The sequence below is a fragment of the Dreissena polymorpha genome, chromosome 2 (assembly GCF_020536995.1).
Source record: "Dreissena polymorpha isolate Duluth1 chromosome 2, UMN_Dpol_1.0, whole genome shotgun sequence".
Lineage (NCBI taxonomy): Eukaryota > Metazoa > Mollusca > Bivalvia > Myida > Dreissenidae > Dreissena > Dreissena polymorpha.
This window is the reverse complement of record NC_068356.1, coordinates 73233859-73256773: the sequence shown is the minus strand read 5'-3', so window position 1 is coordinate 73256773 and position 22915 is coordinate 73233859. Positions and strand designations below refer to the sequence as shown.

The following is a 22915-nucleotide window of genomic DNA, read 5'->3' as shown; positions in this document are numbered from 1 at the left end:
CAATTGTTGTCCCTTAGAAAGTTAAATTTAATTTGAAACCTTTCTTACTAGATTCAAAATAAAAAGGCTTTATATTTCCAACCCTTAGATACTGATGAGCATCAAACAGCATTAAACCTGAAAAGACTGTGAGTTACCTGCAGACTATTCTGGTATAATGCCGTTTGCATATAGCCATTTTACTTTGCTTATGAGTGGGAAAGGGTAAATGTATATCAATTGATTCAGACTTGGTGAGTTAGCATTACTAACTGCCATTTTAGAAAGCCATCTAAAGTATTGAGTAATAAAATGATATTGATTATGCCAGGAAATTAAGTACTTAACAATCTAATCTACTTGTCAAAAAATCAATTATTCTCAAATTTCACATAAAAAGAGACAAATATCATTAGCATACTCAACTCTGTGTAAAATGGATACAATTTCATTGCCACCATTACAATACTTGATTCTCATTATTAGCTTCTTTTAGGCCCAAATGACCCTTATTAAAGAATAGTCCATGACTTGCCACAAGTGGTTAAAGGTTATTCTTGAGCTGATCCCTGCATCCAGTGCCCCCTTTTGAAGTGTCAAAACCAAAAACCATCTGTGGGCTAATAAGGGTCTTGAGATATTATTACAAAAGGGCAAGCATGACATGGTGACATTGAACCAATCACCAGTAAGGCTCTGTTGCTTTTTATGCCCAGAGATGGAAAGATTGGGGCATATAGTTTTTTAGCCTGTTTGTCTGTCTGTCATTCATTCATTCATTCATTCATTGTGTGTGTCCCAAAACTTTAACCTTGGTTAAAGTTTTGCAATAACTTTAAAATTATTGAAGATAGCAACTTGATATTTGGCATGCATGTGTATCTCATGGAGCTGTACATTTTGAGTGGTGAAAGGTCAAGGTCATCCTTCAAGGTCAAAGGTCAAATATATGACTTCAAAGCAGCGCATTAGGGGGCATGGTGTTTCTGACAAACACATCTCTTGTTCCATTTAATTGGAACTTAAATTTTCAAGGTAAGATTTAGGTTTTGAGGGACATGTAGGAGTTTTAGGTTAGGACAAGTTTAAATTACTGTATTAACTTTGATCAATTCAAAATGTTTTAGGAAATTAAAGCTTGTAACTAAATACTTTTAAGAATTGTACAATCTTTTTATCTGACCTAAGAATTTTTTTCTCAAGGTGAGAGTTAAATGATCGCCTTTTGTTTATCATGGGTTGACAACCTTGTTACCTTGTAAACACTAAAGGCCACATATAGTGCCCAAATTCATGTGATTTTCTTTATAACATTGTCATTACAAAGACCAGCAGAAGTATATTTTATGCCCCCGAAGGAGGGCATATTGTAAGTGATCGCATTGTCCGTCTGTCTGTCTGTATGTCCTTCCGTCACACTTTTGCGTTTAGGTTTCGAAAAATGCTCGTTATTTCTATGTCGCTTCAGATGTAACCTTCACAGTTGGTATGCATGTGTATATGGACAAGGCCTTTCCATATGCACAACAATTTTGACCCCTTTGACCTTGACCTTGAACTTAGGGTACATGTTTAGGTTTTGAAATCTGCTTCAAGGTTTCGAAAAAAGCGTTTTTCGGGGCATTGTCTTCCGATGGAGGCAGCTCTTGTTTAGTCTTAAATATGATTGAACAGGAAACCACAACAATAATTGTGAATATTGCAGGTGATGAACATTAGGTTACTGTTTGTGGTTAACAATGGTAAATACATTCTGATATGTTCTGATTTTGTATCACCAATACTCTAATTTGCATTAAAACTCTTCTTTGGTATGCAAGCTCAATTTTCACTCGTGTGTCAACCAGGGAACAATGAGTGTGAAATATTTAATAAGACAATGAAATACTTTACATGTCACCAAATTAAAATGAATTTTTTTCAATCAGTGCACTCATCTTCTTATGTTTGGCTTTGTTCCCAGAGTGAAGCAAAAATGAGTGTAGAAACTACTTTTAATGAAAAAAGACAGCATATGAAAGATATAACTAGTGTCTAGTAATAGTTAAAGCAAGGAAAAGCCATGGCAGTTTCTTAATTTAAATCTATGTATTTTATGTTGATTGAATGGAAAAGCTTAGTTTGACATTCTCAAGTCCATTCCCTGGGTAGAATATCAGTATGTCTGCAGTATTATGGTATTGGCAGAATATGTTTTCCTTTTGCCAATCATTTGTCAGAATATTTGCAGAATATTGGAAGCTTATGTTTGCAGAATATATTCTGCAGGTAAGGATTCTAAAGGTGATAAGCAATTAATTTGCAAATATTTTGTTGCGCTTGTTAAAATAAGCTTTACTGTCTCAATATTTTAATTAAGTATTGGCAAATGCTAAGTACAGAATTTTACAGAAGTTCCTGATAGCAGAACTCTTCAGTGTTTGGATTGAACCCTTTAAGTTGCTGATGCTTATGTTTGCAAAAGGCTTGCAGATAATTATAATGTGCAATAATCTTTAAGTACCTGGCAACTCCTTACTTTAAAAGCTAACATGTTGCACAGGGAAAATGATGTATGGGTTTTATATTATTCTGGGTTTCCTTAAAGAAAATCTTGAAAGCCATGATTGCCTGAGTGGGGATCAACTACTGGGCCTCTTGGTCGCTAAGGGGACATCATATCCACTACCTCCCTTGTTAAACAAGTCATTATACCCAGCAATAAGGGGACATCATATCCACTGCCTCCCTTGTTAAACAAGTCATTATACCCAGCAATAAGGGGACATCATATCCACTGCCTCCCTTGTTAAACAAGTCATTATACCCAGCAATAAGGGGACATCATATCCACTACCTCCCTTGTTAAACAAGTCATTATACCCAGCAATAAGGAGGTGTTGAATAGGCGGGCATTGGTTATGTTTTACATCTTCATGATCCTGCTTTTGACTTTTGGTAAAACTTAAGACTCATTTTGCCAATGTTGACAATGTTTCTGATCGATATAAAAGCTTAGTTAACAACTGATGTAGTCTGTGACCTTAGATTGCTCTCACTTTCTTAGGGAATTAGAACTCACAATTTTCTCACAGGCCAGTGCTAAATTGTTTGAATTGTTCATGTCACTTCAATGAATGCAAGTGATACTAAGGTATCATATATAAGTTATCCTTTATTTAACGAAGATTAGAAGTTTTAAAGATATCTACCCAAGATTGACAAGTTTACGACCTGCAGTATTTACCCGATTTCAGAATTTTCCTTTTTTCTGCCAAGCACAGACTGATCCAAGCCAGGACTTTAGATAAGGCCCAGGCTTCGACTCACTTAAGGCAGATTTGGCTATCCAGGACTTCCAACAAATCACCAAACAGGGTCTAATTATCGTAGATTTATCACACCTGATTGTGGAGCTACCCAGTTAGGCTCAATAGTTGTTGAGGTTGACGAAGATGAAAGTGAAGTATTTATCGTTTGTCAACACTGGCATTGATATGTTGTGTAATAAATAACGATTATCGATACGACCAACTGCTTCTGTAACAAGATTGGTGCTTGATTAAATGCCACATTACAGTTGCGTGAGTCAGATTTATAAGCTGTTAAAGAAGTGAAATTTTTTTGGAATTTTTATATCCTTTCTCGCAGGCATGCATTGTGAAACTGAAATCAGTAATCAATAAATATAACTACAATCTAATGCAAAAGTATATGTATGTATTGGTATCAAATGATTGATTTTAGCCTCACTGTGGAAAAACGGTGCTAAAAACATGTGGGAAAAGTGTCGTTCTAGAGTAATTGGTGACAACACTTAACACGGTGACAACATTTAACACTTGTGTAGTATAATTTCCATTAAAGGAAGTCACTAATTAAATAGCAAATATCCAGTGTAAGTGGAACGTGTCCTCCTTGATAAGGGAAGGAAGCAAAGGCATATCTGGGACAACACTTGATGCACATGCATTATGCCCCGTTTTCCTGAAGTAAGGGGCTTTTTTTGACAAAAGTAAACAGAAACTGAATGACAAACTATCAATGTAAACTTCTGTCTGTCAACTCACGTTAGAAAGTTTCACTCAATCATTGCATACTGCTTTTATTATAAATTCTCCTTTGACTTTATTTGCCTATTCATTCTATAAGTTAACGTAGATGTTCCTGATCAGACTGCTCAGTCTGGTCCATATGTTATCATGCCCAATAATGGATTTTTAAAAACATTGGTTCAAATAATTGCAATATTAAGAATACGAGTAGTTTGCAATTACCATGTCTCTTACTGAAAGGTCAAGGTCAAAGTGGACAGTTTAAGCGTGAGCATATTTGTTATACAGTACAGCCAACGCGGAACAAACATAATCCGCGGCTATGCCACGGCCAGAAATTTAGTACGCGGCGGCCGTGTCGATTGTTCATGCGGCGTATCGCCGAGGCACTTGGCATTGATCTGCGCAACGACGCCGAGTCTGTTTTAACCATGTGTACTTTAGCGGAGTAAATCCGCTGCATATGTACGCGGCGGATTGTGTGAAAAGATATACACCTACATGTACATTTGTGTAGCATAGAAACCTAGATTAACGCTACTTTCATATGTATTATTTTCACGTTTTAATTAGCGTTATGGCATGTTATGTGATTAAACAAATTATCGTTGAATAAATTACGCACAATGTTAATGTTTTGTTCGATTCTGAAATGAGCATAATTCAAATTTGTAATCCGAAACACGCTTCCGAATTTTAATGCTTATGCAACATTAACAAATTCTAGTGTCAAATAAACAGTGCTAAAATATCCTTTGTCTCCATAAAAAGCGCGCGAAAATTATGCAGACATTGTTGAACGTCTCATTAAAAGTTTGGGTGTATTTTGTCAGGCGATTTATGCGTGTTCAGTGGAAAAAAAACCGCCACGATTGGACGTTATTTCATCACATCTTTAAATAGTAATAAATGCCAAAATGTATTTGATACTTCGATAATTGCGAATGTACGTGTGTGTGTGTGTCTTTAGTACTTTTATCGTAAATATTTACCGGAATTTGCTTTAAAATTGGAATATACGGGATTATCGGGTAATGATTAGAGATATCAACTGTATAATAAAAACAAAATGAAACTACTTTATATACGCATAGTCAAACAATAGTTATAATAAGCTGATAATTAAGTGTTGGTTATTGATGTGGCTTCAAACTGTTAATTGTCTTAGCTAAAATGTAATAGCAAAAACAACAAGCAATTATAAATCCACCATCTGCTGGAGCCTTGACCACTTGTATGTGCCAAAACATAATTACGTGACATTGTTTATGTGTGAAATTCATACACTACGGGCGGGAAACAAACTAACTTGGCCAGACACAATAAATATGCTTATATGCTGATACATGTTGTCGTAAAAAATAAACCCATAACAAATATGTTTGTTGATCCTTTAATATAAAGACAATAATCATACGGCACACAAAGTAACTTAAAGTACTTTAGCCTATTCTAAAAATGACAATGGTAAATGATTATTGGAATTTTATTAATACATGCCCGTGATAATCGTATTTTGTTTTTATAATTATTTTTATTTGCATTCTTTTAAAATAATAATTATTTGTATCCGGATGACATCAATTTCTTTAGAAACCGGAATGCAATCACTAAAAAGATAACAACAACATGCTTTTTTATTAACTCGTTAATCTATTTTGATTCCGCGCACATTAAATTAATTAAGATTTGAAATATTATTATAATTGTTCTTTTAAATTTCTTTGACTAAATAATCAATTTAAAAAGATTTTGATTTGAAGATGCGCATCGACTCGGCGTCATGTCGTGGATCTCGGCATGTCTCGGCGGACAGATGCGAAGCTTCCAGCGCATTATGCAACTGTCCGCCGCATACTGACGCAGCTTCAACAGCGGACTCGACATCGACTCGTTGCGCCTTACCGCCGCAGATCGCGAAATACGTTTGTTCCGCGTTGACTGTACTGTAGATTATAGTAGAAGTTCATGTTTCTGTTTGGTCCATAACAATATTGTGCTTGGTTGGACATTGAAAATGCTAAGTTTGTGATGATGAGCCACTGTGATGCATTTACAATGTCTCTTGCTGAAAAGTCAATGTCACAGTGGACAGTTGAAATATGAGCATATCCTGCATATGGGTAGTAAAAGTAGATGTTCAAAATATAGTGGCACAAAAAGATCATCATTTCAATATAAAATCATTTGTACATAGTTATGTTTGAATATAATTGCTTTGATATAGTGCGATCTGGATGGTCTGGTTTTAACATTTTGAGGGAGTGAAAAGTACCAGTATAATTAACCCTAACATTAGGTCCATACTTCATGTCTGGTCACCATTGCTCTAGTGACTACCTGAAGCTACTTCAGTTTTGAGAACACAACTAATTTAAAATAATTCTGAAAACAGCTGGGCAGGTGGAAATACTCACAGCAGTGAATGCTTTAAGTACTTTATGTCTTTATTTGCTATGTAAAGACTTAAAGCATTTCTGCATTTCATACTGATTTTGCTATTAATGCAATGTGAACTGATATTTAGGACCAAAGGTCTAAGAATAAGATGCCAGTGGAAATCACTTCATATTTCAGGGCAGGTGATTTGTGGATTCTTCTCAAAGTATGTTTGATCAGTGAAACATTATCTTGTCAAGTAATCAACTGGTATTTTTATATTGTGTGATGTTTTCTTTCTGTTATAATTTAATGCTTTCAAGAGCTTAGGTTGGGAAACAATTTATCAAATGAGGAATAGTGGAAATTCAGGGTATCAGATAGTGTTTGACCGTAATGGAATCAAACATGCACTACAGAAAATGAGGATAAAAATACATGGATATTTATTACTACTTCAGACAAGCAAAATGTTCATTGACTCCCTTCTCATTATATTTTTTTTTAATTTAAATATTTATGCTCAATCAGTCCAGTATTCAACCAGAGACTTAAATATGTTACAAAAAGCAGCCTTCTAGACGTAAATGTATATTACGATATGTGGGCTTAATATTATGTAACCATGCATTAATTGTTAGGTTATGTCACTGGTTACATGGCCATTGCCAGGTGTGTGCTTCTGCATCTAATTGTCATGAAATTGGTTGCGTGCTTCTGGGTGGTGCCATGCTAATTAGCTACAATAACTAGGTTATTTTTGTAATCACAAATAAACATTCAAATGAACATGAATTTCATGCACTAGCTGTAACTGCAATTTTTGCTATCTTAAACAGTTAAGGTGAAACTTCGTGACAATGTTTTAATTGGTTTCCCTTAAATACTGCAGATCATTAAATATTAATTCTAAGTGATGTATTGTAGTACTGCTGTGCCTTGTATATTTTTGAAAAGTTGGCATTACTTTTACTTTTTAGTACATGACCCAATTTAAGCTCCAACTGGCTGTTTCGTATTCTTTAATCAGTGTCAGCTATACTGTCTGCACAGCAAATTTGTATGGGAATGTGTATATAGTGCAGAAGAATAAAAACTCTCGCAATATTTTAAAAGTTATTTTTAAATTTTTATTGTATGGATGATAATTGATTAAGGATGATTGGAAATGCAGTGCACATGAAACATACATGCTGCTTTTATAATTTTACAGTAATTGACCTTGTGAATTTTCAGTGCATTTCTTGAATATAATATGAGGTATCAAGTCAAAATCATACGTTACAATTTATCTAAGCTTGAAATATTGTTGCTAAACAAGTTCTCATAACTGAACTGCCATGGGGAGGGGATGACAGTGACTTGAACAGTTTTTGTAAACATACCTGCTAAAAAAAATGTTAATTTAATTGCAAGTTTTGTATGATGGCGGATTAGTCATAATGTTTAAATACAGGTTTGATGTTTTTACTCTGTTAATTGCTTCAATTCTGCTGTGTTAAAGTAACAATTTGATAGGAGTCATTCATCACAATTAAAATTTGAATCACTTCCTTCAACGAAACTCAATAAATTCCCAGATTTACAATCAATCTTGTGTGTGCATGGGGACAGAAAAATATGTATCCTTTAAAGTTTAATTGTGAAAATTGCCTGTGATCTGTACTGAAGCTAGGTGCAGGATAGATCAAATGTTGAAGAATAATCAAATCTACTGCTAATTGGAGAACATGTCAATAAGCAGCTATCAATAATCATGAAGATATTCATGATTTTGACAAGTCCAACCTCTTGAAAGCCCTTTCTTGGGAGGGATACTACAGCTCTTGTATTTACTTTCAATTTCTTATCAAGTGTGCTCCTTAATGGTGTATTGATCAATTTCATTTCTCTTCTGATCTCTTGAGAAGGTAATGAAGATTTCTTTCAACGCCTGATAAAATTGTTTTGGACAATCTGGTTTAAATATTTTTGAACCTACTGGTATATAAGTTATTTTAATATAAAAAGTGTATTTAGCTCAAGTGTGCTCCTTATAAAGGTGTATTGATCACTTTCATTTCTCCCCTGATCTCTTGAGAAGGTAATGAAGATTTCTTACCATGATTGATACAATAGTTTTGAACAGTCTTTTATAATATTCATTGAGTCTTTTATCATAAGTTACTTTAATGAAATATGGACAAATAAGGACAAGTTAGGATTTGTGATCATTACAGAGTGAAAACCATTTTTAGCTCACCTGTCACGAAGTGACATGGTGAGCTTATGTGACCGTGTGATGTCTGGCATCCGTTGTGCGTGCGTGCGTCCATCAATAATTTGTTTGTGTAGACAGTGGAGATCACAGTTTTCATCCAATCTTTATGAAATTTGGTCAGAATGTTTATCTTGATGAAATCTGGGTTGGGATTGTATTTGGGTCATCTGGGGTCAAAAACTAGGTCACTTGGTCAAATAATAAAAACCTTGTGTAGACAATAGAGGTCACAGTTTTCATCAAATTTTTATGAAATTTGGTCAGAAAGTTTATTTTGATGCAATCAGGGTTCGGATTGTATTTGGGTCATCTGTGGTCAAATACTAGGTCACTATGTCAAATAATAGAAAAACCTTGTGTAGACAATAGAGGTCACAGTTTTCATCCAATCTTTATGAAATTTGGTCAGAATGTTTATCTTGATATAATCTGGATTGGGATTGTATTTGGGTCATCTGGGGTCAGAAACTAGGTCACTAGGTCAAATCATAGAAAAACCTTGTGTAGACAATAGAGGTCACAGTTTACATCAGATCTTAATGAAATATGGTCATAATGTTTGTCTTGTTAAAATCTTGGTTGGGATCGAATTTCGGTCATCTGAGGTCAAAAACTAGGCCACTAGGTCTAATAATAGAAAAACCTTGTTTAGACAATAGAGGTCACAGTTTTCATCCAATATTTATGAAATTTGGTCAGAATGTGTATCTTGATAAAATGTGGATTGAGATTGTATTTGGGTCATCTGGGGTCAAAAACTAGGTCACTAGGTCAAATTAAAGAAAAACCTTTTCTAGACAATAGAGGTCATAGTTTTCATCTGATCTTAATGAAATATGGTCAGAATGTTTATCTTGATAATATCTTATTTTGGATTGTATATAGGTCATCTGGGGTCAAAAATTAGGTCACCGGGCCAATTCTAGTAAAACCTTGTGAATGAGGTCACAGTTTTCATCATGTCTTAATGAAATTTTGTCAGTATGTATTAATTGATGAAATCTGGCTTGGGATTGTGTATGGGTCTGATAGAATTTAAGTTGATGTAGCAATGTTAGTCAGATGAGTGATTCAGGGCCATCATGGCCCTCTTGTTAGGAATTTTACACTATTGTGGCATATATGAAGCTATGTGATACAACACATAGCAGTTGACAGGTGAATGTTTTATCAATTTATTTTAATAAAATTTTGATAAATACATGTGTGTTATAACTTGTTCTGTTAAACAAAATATTTCAAGATTTCAGGTAATTGTTTTATTGCAGAGCATCTCTCAGTCACCTATTACATGCTTGAAAGGGAATGTGGTCAATTTTCAGAGCAACATTGATTTAATAGAGGTAATCAAACCCCTACCAGATAGCAAGTCTTTGTGTCACATTACATAAATGGCATGTACAGTATCAGACAAATATGCACAGGGATTTCAAGCTTATAGTGTTATAAAGATATCACTGTATTCCCTAGGCATTGCAAAAAGCCATGGCATTATGTGATATTTTATGTGTCTTATCTGAAGCAAATGAAAAACACCAAGTAGTAGGATTTGAAAAGATCTTGAATAATTGCTCAGCTTTATGTGATGGGCATAATTTCTGGGCTCTTCAAGTAAATAAATCTGCAACAATATAGATAGCACTTTGTTATGAACAGATATGATTATCGAAAATTGAAAATTGGATTACAAAGCACCTTGTTATGAAAAAATATGATTATCAAAAATTGAAGATTGGATTACCATATAAACCTCAAGGTGTTCAAATTTGTTCCTTGATATATGTTTTGTATTATTAATATTGTATCATTAGGTTTATGTTTGTCTTACTTATAAAATACACAGTGTAATTTATCATTTTAATATTCCATTATAATTCTTCATAAATGTATTGACACAAATGCCTGTTTGGTTAATAAACTTAGGTAGCATATAACCAGAGATAACAGTTACAAATTGTTTGGTCAAACTTTTACACCAACTTAAATACCCATGATTTTACAATTTGCATGATGCTTGACAATTGTATCTTGAAACATATAAACACTAGCTTTTACAACTGCATTAGGCATGAATCAGCAAAATATAAAATGACTTCTCGCTTATTAAAATATGTACGTTCTTCAGATGCCAAAGCATGCAAATCAACCTTCAGGTCAATTAGCGGTAAGAGAATTCTCAATAGTGACATTTGAAATGATCTACTGCTGATAGATAATCACTTGACAAATTTCTATCAGTCAGGGGGTAGATTACAAACTTATGTCCAATCTACTAGAAATTTTAAAAATTACTTGATTTACACTGCAGAAATTAATCCACTCGCGACGTAAGCATTTAAGCCGAACACGTCCTGTACGAGGAAAATGCTCATGTTCATACAAATCACTCTGAGTGATAGAAAAAATATTTGTGGAGGGTGGTTATCCACAATGCTTGTCAGATTTGGATGCCTTACTTGTGAAAGATGAAGGATAATCAAAATAGTGTTGAAGGTATCTACTTGACAACCAGGGGTGAGGAAAGATTGTGGAAGTGGATTTGGGCATTCCAGCAGTGTTTTAATGTACCAGAGGTCATGGTGTGGGTGCTAAATGTGTTAGGAGGGATTTGGAACTCTGTTGTTAATGGTTTGAGGTGTGAATGGGATCTGACCAAGATTGCCATCAGATTTGGAAATATATTTGTGAACATTTTTTTGGAATAAATTAGGAAAATGGATAACAATAAACAAATTCAATCATTAAAAGTATATATTTTGAAGACAGAAAGAAACTCTGATGAAACATTACAAAGCTATGTCCCTTGAATATATAAACTGTCCTTCATCTAACCATATTTATAAATGAGCCTTGCATTGAGAAAACAGGTTTAAATTATATTCATGTGCAAAAAGTAATTTGTCCTATATTCAGCATGTGCCTCCTGCATAAGAAGTGACTGCTTTTTAAAACACAAAGTTCCAAGAATTAAGCGGAAAGTGTTGTCCCTGACAAGCCTGTTTGAATTGCACAGGCTCATCTAAAACAATGTTTTATGCACACGCACTAAACCCTGTTTTACCAGAGCAAGGCTCAAATGATTGTTAACCATTTGCATGCTGGGAAATTTGTCGCTTTCTAAAATGCCGTCTGCTGAATTTCTTAAATTAGCATTTTCTTCGATTTTTTTCAAAGAATACTATCAGAATAGCAAACAGTTTGGATCCTGATGAGACGCCACGTTCTGTTGCGTCTCATCTGGATCCAAACTGTTCGCAAAGGCCTTCAAAATTCGGTTCCAGCACTGAAAGAGTTAAGCTTTGATTTAGAATGGGCATGACTGTTTGTTATAGCCCCTCAAATGAAATGTGATGTGGGGAATAATGGAGTGACTTTTTTAGTTGGTTTGTTCGACAGTGAACATTCCACACAAACATGTAATACATTTTAGGTAAAACTTCCTCCAAATTTAATTCTCCTGCAATAAAATTGAAAACTTGTAAAATATGCCATCACTTTTTACGTTTTTGTTTAAGGATTCTCAACTTCCTGAGTTGTTTACCCCTGAACATTGCTGCAGTGCTAGCTGAAGAAGGGCAGAAATTAGTCATGTTTATTTTGAAGCTCTGTAGTGTCGTAAAATTTAATGTTTCAATCTTTGAACATCCTTTGTGATTATTAAAATCTAATATTAAATTTTAATATAATGTATCAACCTATATGTCACTGTAATATTGAATAAGCAACAGTAAATATGTGAGTTTGAAACAATTGATTCTATATCTTGTATGCCCAATTTCATTGAAGTTCACTGAGTTTCCTCAGAAATGCATTTGTTTTTTTAGATAAACATATGCTTCTTATAACAGGCAACTGCAGTTGAAAACATCCTTTGCTTGATACCTTATCAATGATTATGAGGAGTAAATGATCATGATGTCAGTATGCTGCTGTTTGAGCTATTTGTTTTGCGTGGTGGGAGATATTTGGAGCAACAGATCATTCATTTCTTCAAATCATTCTTAAAAATTATCAAAAACATGTATGCCAGATGAAGACTTATAGTTCAATGGTTGAATACCAACTGATACAGACTTCCATAGATAAATAGCAGTTTTATTACCCTTTTATGCCCCCAAAAGAGGGCATATAGTGATCGGACTGTCCGTCCAACCATCTACAAATTTTGATCCCTGTGACGTTGACCTTTATAGGGTCTTTGTTTAGGTTTCGAAATCTGCGTTAAGGTTTCGAAAAATGCTCATAACTTCTATGTTCCTTGAGATATAACCTTCATATTTGGTATGCATGTGTATATGGAAAAGGCCTTTCCATACCCACACAATTTTAAACCCCTGTGACCTTGACCTTGAAATAAGGGTCTGCGTTTAGGTTTCAAAATCTGCGTTTAGGTTTCGAAAAATGCTCATAACGTCTATGTCCCTTGAGATATAACCTTCATATTTGGTATGCATGTGTATCATAGACAAGACCTTTCCACACAAGCAAAAATTTTGACCCCTGTGACCTTGACCTTGAACTTGTGGTCGGCATTTTGTTTCAAAATCTGTGTTTAGGTTTCGAAAAATGCTCATATATTCTATTTCCTTTGAGATATAACCTTCATATTTGATATGCATGTGTATATGGACATGGCCTTTCCATACGCACACACATATTGACCCCTGTGACCTTGACCTTGAGCTTACAGTCCGCGTTTAGGTTTTGAAATCTGCGTTTAGGTTTCGAAAAATGCTCATAACTTCTATCAAAGCGTTTATAAGGGGCATATGTCATCCTATGGTGACAGCTCTTGTTTACTGTGAAACCATTATTAATCGTCAGGCATTAATTTTCATAAATTTCGTCAGTCGACCGATCGGCGAATTTAAGATCCTAACGAACAATCATGCTCTATGTTTGAACAAAAACAAACACTAAGTTGAACAATATTTTAAAACTTTACCGTAGACATGAGGCATTGAATTCCAACATAATCCATGCACACATTCACTGTTGTTTCGTAATCAAGATTAATCCGGTTTTGACACAAAGGGATGTAGATTACACAAGGTACTTAACTGACACGTTACACTTCTTTAAAACGCGTGTGCAGTACAGCTGTATCGAATGCGTTGACTTCGTTTCTGTAGAATGGTAATGAATAAGCGCTAATTGTTTATAACTTTATTACCCATTAGGTGCATTGTGTTTTTCAGGGGTGTTGCATATTAGCCATCACGCAGCGAATGCCGATGAAAGACAATAAACCAAATGAAAAGATGACGATGTGTGATCAACATGCGTATTTATCACAAATTAATAAAGACTATTTTAATTGCTGTTTGTTGTTTGATTGTTTGCGTTTAACCACACTTATTACTATTTTATATGTATCAATTTATTTATTTTTAAATTATTGACATTATCGATTTATATACCGGTAGTTTACTTTTTAAGAACAAACACACACATAGAGTTTATAATTTTAATGTTGATATCAGAATAAAAAAGCATTTTATTTGAAAAAAAAAACACTTAACAATCTGGAACCTCCAGATTACGATACGATTGTTATCAGTATGGCAATTATAATAATAGAATAAAACTAATTGGCAATTGGCTTCGTTGTTACGAACACTCGTTAACGGTTATTCGATCCCACTTGTCCGCTAATCATAACAATGAACGTGTGAATGGCATACATTAAGAGGGTCCATTACTGTCCCTTGATAACAAAAGACTAGTTAATTGGCATGTGACAAACAGGCCCCACCTCCTGCAGTGATTCTCAAGTGTGTTCCCGAATTCGTACCACGATTTTTTGCAACTGCGATTTATCGCGAATATGTATTACACACAAATCGGATATTGACTGACGCATTTTTTTAAAATTCAAAATCAGAAATCGGCGAATTTAAGTGCTGACGAAATCGTCATTTTTATAAAAATGACGAAATTTTGTGCTGTCGAAAATAAATGGTTTCACAGTATCATGTGATTAATTTTAAAATAACAATAAGTTTTAGAATTCTTAAGATCCTTAGATCTTTTTTTCAGCCATACATAGTCTGTACCGGTATTACATAACAATTTCAATAAATTAAAAATGTTTTTTGGTTTTGGCTAAGGAATTGCTGACCTCACTGTACTCAGATTGGGCATGCAATTCCAAATATTCTTTACCATCCAGTGTATTTATGTACTGTTTAAATGAATTCAGATATCAAATACTTGCAGTCGTGCATCGGTTTTACAAATGAAGGAAGTTCTTTGAAGATCTGCTGATCTGCTTGTAAGCTGTTTTTCTAATATATGAGATGTACAAATCTCAGCCATAAATATGGTTATCTCTTTCAGTTTTTTCCTCATCGTGACTTTGTAAGCATTGAAAGCGTGGACGTACTGATTTCTGTATAACAACTTTTTAGTGCAGAAAAACATTCAGATCATTTAAGTTTGCTTCAAAGTTTTGTAACTAATTTTTACTCAAATATGATTAAAGAGTCGTTAATGAGACATGGAAACAAGTATGTTTAATATAAGAAATTAGTGTCTAGTTTTTATGTCCCCCTTGGAAGAAGAGGGGGTATATTGTTTTCCTGGATGTTGGTCGGTCTTCTGGTCAGTCAGTCAATCTGTCTATCAGTTGACCAGTTCGTTTCTGATCAATAGCTTGTTAACGAATTTACCAATTGGCTTGATACTTCCCATTGCAATGGCCTTTGCCAGTAGATGACACTTAGTGATATTGGGGTCACTAGTTCAAAGGTCAAGGTCACTAACACACTAAGAGTGAAAATTGTTTACTATCAATAACTTTTGCATTATTGACCAATTGGCTTGATTTTTACCATGTGCATTGATGTTGGACAGTTAAGATGGCCCTTATCAAAATTGTGGTTACTAGGTCAAAGATCAAGGTAACTTTCACACAAAGTGTGAAATCGTTTCCGATCAATAACACCTCAACTGATTCACTTATTGGCTTGATACTTACCATATGCATTGGCATTGGACAGTAAATGGCCCCTATTTTATGTTGGGTCACTAGGTAAAAGGTCACTGTCACAATAAGTGAGAAATTCGTTTCTGATCAATAACTTGTCAACAAATTTACCGAGTGGCGTGATACTTCACACGTGCTTTGGATAGACAGTAGATGACCCCTATTGAGATTTGGGTCACTGCTTCAAAGGTCAAGGTTACTGTGACACTAATAATTAATTAATTATTCATTCTTATGGTTAATTTTGTTGCAAAAAACTTGTGTCAAGGTCCTGTTGGGGGGGGGGGGGGGCCATCTGTCTCCGACTGCAGAGCTCTTGTTTATTTGGTAATGGCAAGATTTTTACAGAAAGAAGATTTTTTTTTTCTCTGATAATCATTTTCAATATTCGCAAAATTGTTGGTTACATTCAATCTTAATTTGAATTCTATGGTTGATTGGTCGTTATTCAAAAGTATGGACATTGCTCAATTCTTGCACATAATTACAGGCTTGGCAAAATTGGAAAAATTATATCCATTTAGGCATTAAAACAACGTCAACTAAAGAAACAAGAGGTATCAAAAATAAAATTACGGTTAACGGACACTAACTTGTACAATGTAAAATGATAACATTTTTGGAGACCAATGACGAGTGCATGTTTTAAAGATATCACTAGAACATTGTTTATATTGAATAAACAACCTTTTTAAAACAATGCTTCATAAAGAAATGCATATTTTAATGTTCTTATCTACTCGAAAAATATGTCAAAGCTATCAAGATCTTTTGCGATTTTGCGACTGAGTTTAAAGTAGGTGTTGTGTTACCAGTTGGATTTGCTAATTGTATGTAACAAACTTATTGCAAACATCAAAACAATAAGCGATTTCATTTTCATGATGTAGAAAGGGGTTTGCTCTTGGAATTTTCAACTTTGAAAAAAATATGATTTGTTTGCATTCATTTCACATTTTGCCGGTCGCCAGGACCGACATTCTTGTTAAACCTGTCGGACCAAATCGAAATCTGCCGGTCCAGACCTGCGGACCGGCAATTTCGCCAAGCCTGCATTATAGTCACTTGATTCACGCATGTTCAATGGGAATTTCCCCAATCCGCAATTCACATTGTATTATGCACTTGCGTAAAATAGCGGATGTTTGTGTCAAGTATGTATCCCTGAGCAATCAGCACAAAATTACTGTATGGTTTCTTATATACATACATTTAAATAAAATTGTGACTTCCAACATTATGTCAGGGACATCCACAATTTAAGTCTTGGAAGTCAAAACTTCAAAACAAATTAAACTAGTGGAAGCGCTGTCAAAGTGTTACTATCATGTATTATTTGTATGTCCACATTCATTATGCATATACCTTAAGCATGACACATGAATGTCAATTCAAAGATAGTTATATGATTAGGTGTAGTTGATTAATTGTTTGACAATATAAATATGCGCTAATAGCAAGGCTACTATGAGTTATTCTGTTGTTTTGTATTAATCACCAAAGTTTTCTTTTGCCTCTTTATACTTTTCTATGAAGATCCAACATACATGTAACATCTAAAGCAATGTATCTTAAACCTTTTCCACTTAGATACGTATTTTTACGCATTTTTAGTGCCTTAATAAGAAAGTTATATTTAATTTAAGACCTTTCTTGCTAGATTCAAGTTTTTAAAGCTTCATTTCCAAACCTCAAATGCTGATGTGCAGCAAACAGCATGGTTTTATGCTGTTTTCACTAAGCATGGTTTAATGCTGTTTTCACATAGCATGGTTTTATGCTGTTTTCACAAAGCATTGGTTTTATGCTGTTTTCACATTGCATGGTTTTATGCTGTTTTCACATAGCATGGTTTTATGCTGTTTTCACATAGCATGGTTTTATGCTGTTTTCACATAGCATGGTTTTATGCTGTTTTCACATAGCATGGTTTAATGCTGTTTTCACATAGCAATTTCCATTTTTCCTCTGAGTGGTAAATGGTTAATGTATACCAAATGACTCAGACTGGGTGAGTTAGTGTTACTAAATGGCCTTATAAAAAGCCATGAAGATACCAGGAAATTAAGTTACTAAAATCTAATCAACTTGTCAAAAAACAATTATTCTCAAATTTCACATAAAAAGGGACCAATTTCATTAGCATACTCAACTCTGTATAAAATGGATACAATTTCATTGCCAGCTTTAAAATACTAAATTCTAATTATTAGCTGCGTTTAGGCCCAATTGACCCTTAAAAGAATGGGCCATCACTGACCACAAAGGGTTAAAGATCATTGCTGAGCTGATCCCTGTTTCCATTGCCCCTTTCAAAGTGTCATTTACCGTGGCCATCTGGGGGCTTTAAAGGTCTTAAGACAAGATTGCAAAAAGGGCAGGTAGGGCAAGATGATTTTGAAACACCATAAAGCTCTGTTGCTTTTTCCATTAATAAATTGAGACATACATTTCCAAGCTAACATTGAGGTTTTTAAGGACAGGTAGGATTTTTAAGATAGGACCAGTTGAAATTTATTTGATAAACTTTGATCCAAAAAAAGGAAATGAAAGTTTGTTTCTTACTTAGTATTTTGACATATTTTTTTCTGACCTAAGCAACAAATTCTCAAGGAGAGGGTTTGTGATGGTCTTTTGTTTAGTGTGCTTCAATAACCTTATTACCTTGTGAATACTCTAAAAGGCCACATATAGTGCCCAAATTCATGTGATTTTCTTTGTAACATTGTCATGACAAAGACCAGCAGAAGTATTTGTATTATTCTTTAAAATATGATTGAAGAGGAAACCCCAACAATAACTGTGAATATCGCAACCGTTAGAAGGTGAGGGAAATATTGGTAAAGTGTAACCTAACAAGGTTACAATCTGTTTTTAACAATGGTTAATATTGTCTTTGCCATTTTGTATCACCATTACTATAATTTGCCTTAAAACTCTTCTTAGGTATGCAAGCTCAATTTTCACTTCTGTGTCAACCAGGGAACAAAGAAATGTGAAATCTTTAATAATACAATGAAATACTGTGCATGTACATGCCACCAAAATAAAATGAATTTTCCTATATATGTTTTGCAATTTACTGCACTGTTTATCTTCTCATCTTTTGCTTTGTTCCCTGAGTGAAGCAAAAATGAAGCACAGTACTCTAAAGTAAAAAAGAATACAATGTATAAAAGAATTTTAACTAGTCGCTGATAATGTTAAAGCAAGGAAGAGCCATGGCAGTTTCTAAATTTAAATCTATGTATTTTAGGTTGATTTCATTAAAAGCTTAAGGCTTAGTTTGACATTATCATGTCTATTCCCTGTATGCGTAGGATATGTATGCAGACTATAATGGTATTGGCAGAATATATGTTATCCTTTTTCCAATCATTTGTCAGAATATTTGCAGAATATTGGAAGCTTATATTTGCAGAATATATTTTGAAAGTCAGGATTCTAAAGGTGATATAAGCAATAAATTTGAAAATAGTTTGTTGCACTAGTTAAAATAAGCTTTGCTGTCTCAATATTTTAATTAAGTATTGGCAAATGCTTTGTACAGAATTTGGAAAAGTTCCTGATTGCAACACTCTTCTGTCTTTGGATTGAACCCTTTAAATTGCTGAAGTGTAGTGTACAAAAGGCTTGCAGATAAATATAATGTGCAATAATCTTTAAGTACCTGGCAACTCCTTACTTTAAAAGCTAACATGTTGCAGAAGGAAAATTATGTATGGGTTTTATATTATTCTGGGTTTCCTTTAAGAAAATCTTGAAAGCCATTGCCTGAGTGGGGATCATTTACTGGGCCTCTTGGTCGCTAAGGGGACATCATATCCACTGCCTCCCTTGTTAAACATTAGTCTTTATACCCAGCAATAAGGAGGTTTTCAATAGGCATGCATTGATTTTTTAGCTCGGCTGTTTTCGGAGAAACCCCGAGGTATTGTCATATCCAGCTCATCCTCCGCCGTCCACGTCGTGCTTAAACCTTTACATTGTCTCAAAAATCAAAGTGCTTCCACCTACAACTTTGAAACTTCATATTTAGATGCACCTTGAAGAGTTCTACACGCCACACCCATTTTTGGGTCACAAGGTCAAAGGTCAAGGTCACTGTGACCTCTCAACCACCCGCAGCCGAGCATTGGCACCCGTTATGCGGTGCTCTTGTTTTACATGTACACACTGTTTTTGACTTTTGGTAAAACTTAAGACTCATTTTGCCTATGTTGAAAATGTTTCTGATCCATATGAAAACTATGTTGACAACTGATGTAGTCTGTGACCTTAAATTGCTCACACTTTCTTAGGGAATTAGAACTCACAATTTTCTCACAGGCGAATGTTAAATTGTTTGAATTGTTCATGTCACTTCAATGAATGCGTGTGATACTAAGGTATCACAGGCTTGGCGAAATTGGAAAAAAACTGCCGGTCATCCGGACAGGCATTTCAGAAAATGTGCCGGTCCGGAGAAAATTTAGCCGGACCGAAAAAAAACAACAACACAACTATGTACATTAAGATAAACCCTTTTTTTCTCAGAAAAATCGGAAAAAACGCATCGTACCGAAGTATGAGCGTCCTAGAAACTGGTCCATATTCCGTGTTTTGTTGAATTCTCAAATGCGCATAATTAAATTTTTATTCCGAAACACTCTTCCCAATTTAATTTTTACTCGACGTTATCACATTCTTCAAATGAACTGCAAATGTACAGTGTGTTTTAATCCTTTCTCTCCAGAAAAGCGCGCGCAAATTATTCCCTACATGTACAACGTCACGTCAAACGCATGGAAAGCGTGCGTGTATTAAGTTTCTGTTAAATGTTTCGTGGTAAATTTTAATAGAATGATATCGCGAAGAATGTGTGAGTGTTGTGAAAACACGCTTAGCGGTTTTACTGACCCTGTGTAGACTGCGATGTTTTAACAAAAGGGATTAAAATGTGCGAAAGCAGTTGCCGATTTTGCGAGTTTGAAGTAGGTGTTGTGTAACCAGTTGGATTTGCTAATTGTACGTAACAAACTTATTGCAAACATCAACACAATGAGCGATTTCATTTTCATGATGTAGACTGTAGTAAAGGGTTTGCTCTTCGAATTTTCAACTTTGAAAAAATATGATATGTTTGCATTCATTGCACATTTATTTTGCCGGTCACAAGGACCGACATTCTGGTTAAACCTGCCGGACCAAATGAAAATTTGCCGGTCAGGACCGACGGACCGGCAATTTCGCCAAGCCTGGTATCATATATAAGTTATCCTTTATTTTAGGAAGATTACAAGTATTAAAGATATCTACCAAAGATTGACAAGTTAACGACCTGCAGTATTTACCGAGTTTGGAATTTTCCTTTTTTCTGCCAAGCGCAGACTGATCCAAGCCAAGACTTTAGATAAGGCCCAGGCTCGAGTCACTTGAGGCAGATTTAGCTATCCAGGACTTCCAACAAATCACCAAACAGGGTCTAATTATCGTAGATTTATCACACCTGATTGTGGGGCTACCCAGTTAGGCCCAATAGTTGTTGAGGTTGACGAAGATGAAAGTGAAGTATTTATCATATGTCAACACTGGCATTGATATGTTGTGTAATAAATAATGATTATCGATACGACTAACTGCTTCTGTTACAAGATTGGTGCTTGATTAAATGCTACATTACATATGCGTGAGTCAGATTTAATAAGCTGTTAAAGAAGTGACTTTTTTATGGAATTCTTATATCCTTTCTTGAGATCATGCATTGTGAAACTGAAATCAGTAATCAATAAACATAACTACTCACAAATGCAAAATTATAATGTATGGTTTCAAATGATTGATTTAAGCCTCATTGGGGAAAACGGTGCTAAATACATGTGCGAAAAGTGTTGTTCCAGAGTAATCAGTGACAACACTATAAACACTTCTTGATAGCAAAAATCCAGTTAAAATGGAAAGTGTCCTGGAAAGAGTAAGGGTCATTTTTATGCCCCCCTTCGAAGAAGAGGGGGTATATTGCTTTGCACATGTCGGTTGGTCGGTCGGTCTGTCGATCCGTCCACCAGGTGAATTCCGGATGATAACTCAAGAACGCTTTGGCCTAGGATCATGAAACTTCATAGGAACATTGATCATGACTCGCAGATGACCCCTATTGATTTTGAGGTCACTAGGTCAAAGGTCACGGTTACCCGAAATAGTAAAATGGTTTCAGGATGATAAATCAAGAACACTTATGCCTAGGATCATGAAACTTGATAGGTAGATTGATCAGGACTCGCAGATGACCCCTATTGATTTTCAGGTCACTAGGTCAAAGGTCAAGGTCACGGTGACCCGAAATAGTAAAATGGTTTCCGGATGATAACTCAAGAATGCTTATGCCTAGGATCATGAAACTTGATAGGTAGATTGATAATGACTGGCAGATAACCCCTATTGATTTTCAGGTCACTAAGTCAAAGGTCAAGGTCACGGTGACCCGAAATAGTAAAATGGTTTCCGGATGATAACTCAAGAACGCTTATGCCTAGGATCATGAAACTTAATAGGATGATTGATTATGACTGGCAGTTGACCCCTATTGATTTTCAGGTCACTATATCAAAGGTCAAGGTCTCAGTGACCCGAAATAGTAAAATGGTTTCCTGATGATAACTCAAGAACGCTTATGCCTAGGATCATGAAACTTAATAGGATGATTGATCATGACTCGCAGTTGACCCCTATTGATTTTCAGGTCACTATATCAAAGGTCAAGGTCTCAGTGACCCGAAATAGTAAAATGGTTTCCGGATGATAACTCAAGAACGCTTATGGCTATGATTGTGAAACTTCATAGGTACATTGATCATGACTCGCAGATGACCCCTATTGATTTTGAGGTCACTAGGTCAAAGGTCAAGGTCATGGTGACCCGAAATAGTAAAATGGTTTCCGGATGATGACTCAAGAACGCTTATGCCTAGGATCATGAAACTTCATAGGTACATTGATCATGACTCGCAGATGACCTCTATTGATTTTCAGGTCACTAGGTCAAAAGTCAAGGTCACGGTGACCGGTAATAGTAACATGGTTTCCGGATGATAACTGAAGAACGTTTATGCCTAGGATCATGAAACTTGATAGGTAGATTGATCATGACTTGCAGATGACCCCTATTGATTTTCAGGTCACTAGGTCAAGGTCACAGTGACAAAAAACATATTCACACAATGGCTGTCACTACAACAGAGAGCCAATATGGGGGGCATGCATGTTTTACAAACAGGCCTTGTTTTACAGAAACTG

General features: G+C 35.1%; 1 protein-coding gene across 2 annotated transcripts in view; it reads left to right on the top strand.

Annotated features, from left to right (window-relative positions):
* The window catches only part of LOC127867599 (D-glucuronyl C5-epimerase B-like), a 157713-nt gene that overhangs the window by 79553 nt on the left and 55245 nt on the right, over nucleotides 1-22915 (top strand). The gene's annotated exons all lie outside the window — the stretch shown is intronic.